The sequence below is a fragment of the Pistacia vera genome, unplaced genomic scaffold (genome assembly GCF_008641045.1).
Source record: "Pistacia vera cultivar Batoury unplaced genomic scaffold, PisVer_v2 Contig498, whole genome shotgun sequence".
NCBI lineage: Eukaryota > Viridiplantae > Streptophyta > Magnoliopsida > Sapindales > Anacardiaceae > Pistacia > Pistacia vera.
Window position 1 is genome coordinate 301,963 of NW_022196332.1, and position 6,555 is coordinate 308,517.

Sequence of the window (6,555 nt, forward strand, 5' to 3'; positions counted from 1 at the left end):
TCCAATCTACTGCATGGCTCATGGTCAATCCACGCTTAGCAATAAACCCTTTATCCTTCCTTTGGATTGCTCCTTCATATCGTTGCCGAGCCTTGTCACTAACAAATCTATTGTCTACCTTTTTCCCTTTTCCTTTACCCCGAGAAGGTACTTTGAGTGGTATTTTTTTTTTTTTTTGTTCGACTACTCTAATGTACCCCCAACTAAGAATCAAACTAGACAATTCAATGCTAAATACTCAACTATTGACTACAAACACTCTTGCAAAAACACCAAAGTTTCAAAAAATTACACCTAGACCCCTAAAATCACTCTTCTTCCAAACTCAACAAAACACTCCCAAATCATAAGCACAACTTCTTCAACACACAACAAAGCAAAATCTACACCCCTTTAAACAAAATCAAATCACAAACTTCACCAAAAATCCACAACTCAACACATTCAAACAATATTTCAAACTTCAAGCACTTCAATCAAAATTGAGCAATTTAGACGTTGGAGAACTTGAAATCTTACCCTTTTCATGCTGAATGCACCACCAATTTCACCAATTGGGGCCTAGATTGCAAGATCCCCAATTTTTGAAAACCAAGGGTTTCCAAAATTTTCTTCAATTTTTCGCAAAAATCCTTGCTAAAATGAATTGTTTTGGTGTTTGTGAGGGTTAAGGAGTGAGGAAAAGTGATGGGAATTCACTAGAGAAGCTCTGGATTGAAGGTGGAAGTGTTTGGCTCTCGGATGTGTTTTGAAGTTTTTCGCGAAAATGAAGAGTCGCGATGCACTATTTATAAAAAACAGTTTTCGCCAAGGCAAAGTTCTTCATTTGGTACAAAAATCAACCCAGTTAATGCCGCGGCGAAGAAAAAATTTTTCTCCGTGGCAAAAAATTCTAGAGCCTATAGTGCCACAGCAAAATTCCCTTAGTTCAATTTCGCAAAATGCTTTCTGCCGCGGCGAAAAATTCCAGAGAGCACGTAGCCTCGGTGAAGTCTGGGACTTTTCAAATTCCTCTTCTTGCAAAATGTATTTTGCCGCGGCGAAAACTGTAAAATTTCCTTTTTTCGCCTTGATTCGATAATTCACCTGAAACACCCAAAAACACACAAAATAAAAATCATTCTAAATCATAAGACAACTAAACAAATTCAAAACAATAAACAAATAACAAACAAATGAAACACTTGGGTTGCCTCCCAAGAAGCGCTTGTTTATAGTCGGAAGCTCGACTTTCTCAAGTCCTCATGTCGGGATGTCAAGTTGGATGGGGAATGACTTGCAACTCATTACCCTATCAATGTATGGCTTCAACCTCTGTCCATTGACCTTAAATGTGCCTTTTTCTTCATGTGACACCTCCACTGCCCCGTATGGGTAAACTCTTGTAACTATGAAGGGTCAAGACCATCTAGACTTAAGTTTTCCAGGGAAAAGCCTAAGTCTAGAATTATACAACAACACTTTCTGCCCCACTTCAAAGTTCTTATTCTTGATATGCTTGTCATGCCACTTTTTGGTCTTTTCCTTGTAAATTCAAGCATTCTCATGCGCTTCATGACGGAACTCATCGAGTTCGTTCAAAGTCAGCATCCTGTCCTCCCCAGCAGCTCGTAAATCCATGTTTAGCTAATTGATTGCCCAGTATGCCTTATGCTTGAGTTCTACTGGCAAGTGACATGCCTTCCCATATACTAACCTAAATGGAGACATACCAATTGGAGTCTTGAATGCAGTGCGGTATGCCCATAATGCATCATCTATCTTCTGTGACCAATCCTTCCTAGATGCATTGACTGTCTTCTCTAAAATTCCCTTAAGTTCTCTGTTTGATAGTTCCACTGCCCGCTAGTCTGAGGATGGTATGGTGTAGCCATTTTATGTTTCACTCCATATTTTCCCAACAACACATCTAATTGCCTATTGCAAAAATGTGACTCCGCATCATTGGTGATTGCCTATGGCACCCCAAATCTTGAGAAAAGGTTCTTTCTCACAAAGTTAACCACTACCCTAGCATCATTGGATGGCAATGCAATTGCTTCCACCCATTTCAATACATAATCCACTACTATCAAAATGTATAGGTTTCCATAAGAATTCGGGAAAGGACCCATGAAGTCAATTCCCCAGACATCAAACAGCTCAACAACTAGGATATTATTCAACGGCATCTCATCTCTCTTTGAAACATTTCAACTCCGTTGACATTGGTCACATTCTTGAACCATCCGGAAGGCATCCTTGAATAGGGTTGGCCAATAAAATCCAGATTGAAGGACCTTGGCTACTGCCCTAGTTCCTCCGAAGTGGCCACCCACTTCCCTCTCATGGCAATGTTGTAGAATACTCTTCATTTCCTCTTTTGGGACACACCTACGTATCATTTGATTAGCACAGTGTCTATACAAAAATGGCTCTTCCCAAAAATAATACTTCAAGTCTGAGAAAAACTTCCTCTTTTGCTAGAACGTCATGCTAATTGGGAGCACTCTCGATGACAAGTAGTTTACAATATCTACATACCAAGGTGCTTCCTCCACTCTCATCAATTTCTCATCCGGAAAGGTTTCTTTGATTTGGGTTTCCTCTTCACTTCCCTAGGTTGGTCGTTCAATCCTTAACAAATGATCTGCCACCACATTTTCCAATCCCTTTTTATCTCGGATTTCCAACTCAAACTCCTATAGTAGTAGGATCCATCTTATCAGTCGTGGTTTTGCTTCTTGCTTTGCCAATAGATGCTTGAGTGCCGAATGATCCGTGTAGACAATCACCTTAGCACCTAGCAAGTACGAACGAAATCTATCAAATGCAAAAACAACAGCTAATAGCTTTTTTTTTAGTAGTGGTGTAATTCAACTGTGCATTAGTGAGTGTCTTGCTAGCATACTGAATTACATGCAACACTTTGTTCTTTCTTTGTCCTAACACTACTCCTGGTGCAAATTCAAACGGTAGTCCCCAATCAGGAACTGCAATAATAGGTACAGACACTAACAATTTCTTAAGAGTTTGAAAAGCATGCATGCATTCATCATTAAAATCAAAAGGAACATCCTTAATCAATAGATTGCAAAGGGGTTTAGAGATTTTAGAGAAATCCTTGATAAACTGTCTATAGAACCCCGCATGCCCTAAGAAACTCCGAACTGCCTTAACATTTGCAGGGGGTGGCAGCTTCTCAATCAGTTCTGTTTTTGCTTGATCCACTTCTATGCCGTCCTTTGAAATTCTGTAACCGAGCACTATTCCTTCTGTACCATGAAGTGGCATTTCTCCCAGTTGAGCACCAAATTCGTTTCCTAACATCGCTGCAAAACAAATGAGAGATTAGATAAGCAATTGTCAAAAGACAAACCAAAAATAGAGAACTCATCCATGAAGACTTCTATAAACCACTCCACCATGTCACCAAAGATTGACATCATGCATCTCTGAAATGTGGCTGGTGCATTGCACAACCCGAAGGGCATCCTTCTATAAGCAAAAGTGTCATAGGGACAAGTGAATGTCGTCTTCTCTCGATCTTCAAGAGCAATGACAATCTGATTATATCCTGAATAACCATCCAAGAAACAATAGTAAGCATGCCTTGCCAATCTCTCCAACAGTTGATCAATGAAGGGAAGTGGAAAGTGATCCTTTCTTGTCACTTCATTCAATTTCCGGTAGTCAACACACACTCTCAAACCCGTGATTGTTTTGGTTGGTATCAATTCATTGCTTTCATTCTTTATCACTGTGATACCTCCTTTCTTTAGAACCACTTGCACCAGGCTCACCCATGGACTATCAGAAATAAGATAAATTATGCCCGCATCTAGAAGTTTCACCACTTCCTTTCTCACCACTTCCTTTATCAAAGGATTCAATCTCTGTTGTGGTTGCACCCTAGGCTTGACATCATTTTCCATAAGTATCTTATGCATACAGAACGATGGAGAGATGCCTCTAATATCTGAAATGGTCCATCCAATTGCTGATATATGTTCCCTTAACACCCAAATCAACCGCTCTTCTTCCAATTTACTCAACCTTGAATTGATGTGGTTATTGGGAAGGTTACTACTTCACCAAGATACACATATTTGAGGTGGGAAGGTAAAGGCTTCAGTTCAAGTTTTGGAGGTTCTTCCTTTCTTTTCTTTTCCTTCTCTTTGTTAAAATCAAATTCCTCAAATTCTAGATCTTGGCACTCATTAATATGCTAAAGTGCTTCCAAAAATCTAGCACACTCATTCTTCACCGGCTCATCTACCTTTATTGTTTTTTATTGGGTAATACAAGCTTCTAGAGGTAGTTGAGGGGTGTTCTCTTTAATGGCCTCTGCCACTAGTCTATCCACCACGTCTACACTAAACCACGAATCCGACTCTGATGGAAATTTCATGGCTTCAAAAACATTGAACGTTACTGTTTCATCTTGAACCCTTAACAGCAACTTTCCCTCTTGCACATCAATGAGGGCTCTTCTTGTGGCCAGAAATGGTTGGCCCAAAATGAGAGGCATTTCCTTATCCTCTTCCATGTCCAACACAACAAAGTCTGCAGGAAAGAGAACTTTGTCCACCTTCACCAAAACATCTTCAACTATACCTCTCGGATGCTTGATGGATCTATCTGCAAGTTACAACGACATGGTTGTTGGCTTCACTTCACCAATCCCTAATCTGTTGAAAACAGAAAAAGGCATTAGATTAATGCTTGCGCCTAAATCACATAAAACTCGATCAAAAGTAATGTCTCCTATAATGCAAAGAATAGTAAAACTCCCTAGATCTTTGAGTTTCGAGGGCAGCTTCTTCTGTAGAATGGCAATGCACTCCTCCGTAAGCATCACAGTTTCCTCATCTTCTAACTTCCTTTTGTTTGATAAAATTTCCTTGAGAAATTTTGCGTAGCCGACATCTGTTGCAATGCATCTGCAAAAGGAATGTTAATATGCAGTTTTTTAAATATTTCAATGAATTTGGAAAATTGCTTATCCTGATTCTTCTTTAGGAGTCTCTAAGGAAAAGGCACATGAGGAGTGTGATGTGCCAACTCTGGTGGTATCTCGGGGAATGGCAATTTCTCTTTCTTTTGTGTTTGCCTCTGTTCCCGTCTTTTTTCATCTTCCCTATAACTGGTTGGTTTCTCTTTTGCAATTATTTCTTTGTCAACTTCCTCATCGGAATCTCCCTTTTCTTTTGGTGGGCTTCCTTCTTTCCCTGATTGTTCCACCTCTTCTAACATTGTCCCACTCCTCAGAGTTATTGCATTTGCTTGCTCACATGGGTTAGTCACTGTGTTGCTCGGTAGGGAACCCTATAGTCTCTCATTGAGCTTATCGGCCAATTGACCCACTTGTACCTCTAAGTTCCAAATGGATGCCCCTTGATTTTTGAAATTCGTCCTCGTCTCATTCATGAAACCTGTGGTCTCTTGCATAAATTTTTTGAACATATCCTCCAGTTTTGTCAATCTTTGCTCTCCTAGTTGATTGTTCACCCCCACTTGGTTGTTTGGTATTGTTCTTTGGTTCCATTGATTGCTTTACTGATTCTATTGATTCTGATTGCCCCAAGACAGGTTTGGATGATTCCTGCAACCAGGATTATATATGTTGGAGTATGGATTGTTCGATTGCCTTTGATTTCTTGCCAAGTAGTTAACCTGTTCGGATGATGAAAACTTTGAAGCAAATGTGTTCCCCACTTGACATTCACTACTCACATGACTACCTGCACAGAATTCACAAGTTAGTTGAGGTGCTTGAATGGAATTTACCTGCATACTTCCCAATTGTTTCTGAAGTGCAGTAAGTTGGGCTGAAATGACTGTATATGCATCAACTTCATGAAGACCCATAGATTTCTTCGACTGCATCCTCTCATTCGGTCTTTGATAGTTGTTACTTGCCAACAACTCAAGCAACTCATAAGCTTCTTCCGGTGTCTTATTTTGCAATGCTCCTCCTAATGCTGCATCCACCATGGTTTGCACATTAACCATCAATCCATTGTAAAACGTTTGGACTTGCATCCAAACTGGTAACCCATGGTGTGGACACCTCCTCAGTAGTTCCTTATATCTTTCCCACGCCTCATATAATGATTCAGACTCTTCCTGCAGAAAAGATGTGATATCATTTCTCATCTTCACGGATTTTGCTCGAGGAAAGAATTTGGTCAGGAACTTCTATGCTAATTCATTCCAGGTTGTGATCGTCCTTGGTGGTAGTGCCATTAACCATCCTTGTGCTTTATCCCTCAATGAGAAAGGGAACAATCTCAATCTGATGGCGTCATCTGACACTTCGTTTGACTTGAAAGTATCGCAAATCTCCAAAAAATTTGCAATGTGTAGATTTGGATCTTCCTTCAAATCTCCATTAAACTATACCGACTGCTGGATCATCTGGATGATTGTTGGCTTAATTTCGAAGTTGTTGGCTTGTACTACTAGTCTAGTTATGCTCGAACCACTGCCATCAACTGTGGGAACTGAGAATTCCCTAAATGTTCTATTTTTTGCCATCTCAACAACTATGGCCTCTGGTTCAACTATAGCCTC

The 6,555-nt window shown here is 40.0% G+C and overlaps 1 non-coding gene across 1 annotated transcript; it reads left to right on the top strand.

Moving 5' to 3' along the window:
- The first annotated feature begins 6,034 nt into the window (after positions 1 to 6,034).
- On the top strand, positions 6,035 to 6,141 carry LOC116105404. The gene has a single exon (XR_004124080.1). It is a non-coding gene; the product is annotated as a small nucleolar RNA R71 (small nucleolar RNA).
- Positions 6,142 to 6,555: the final 414 nt, after the last annotated feature.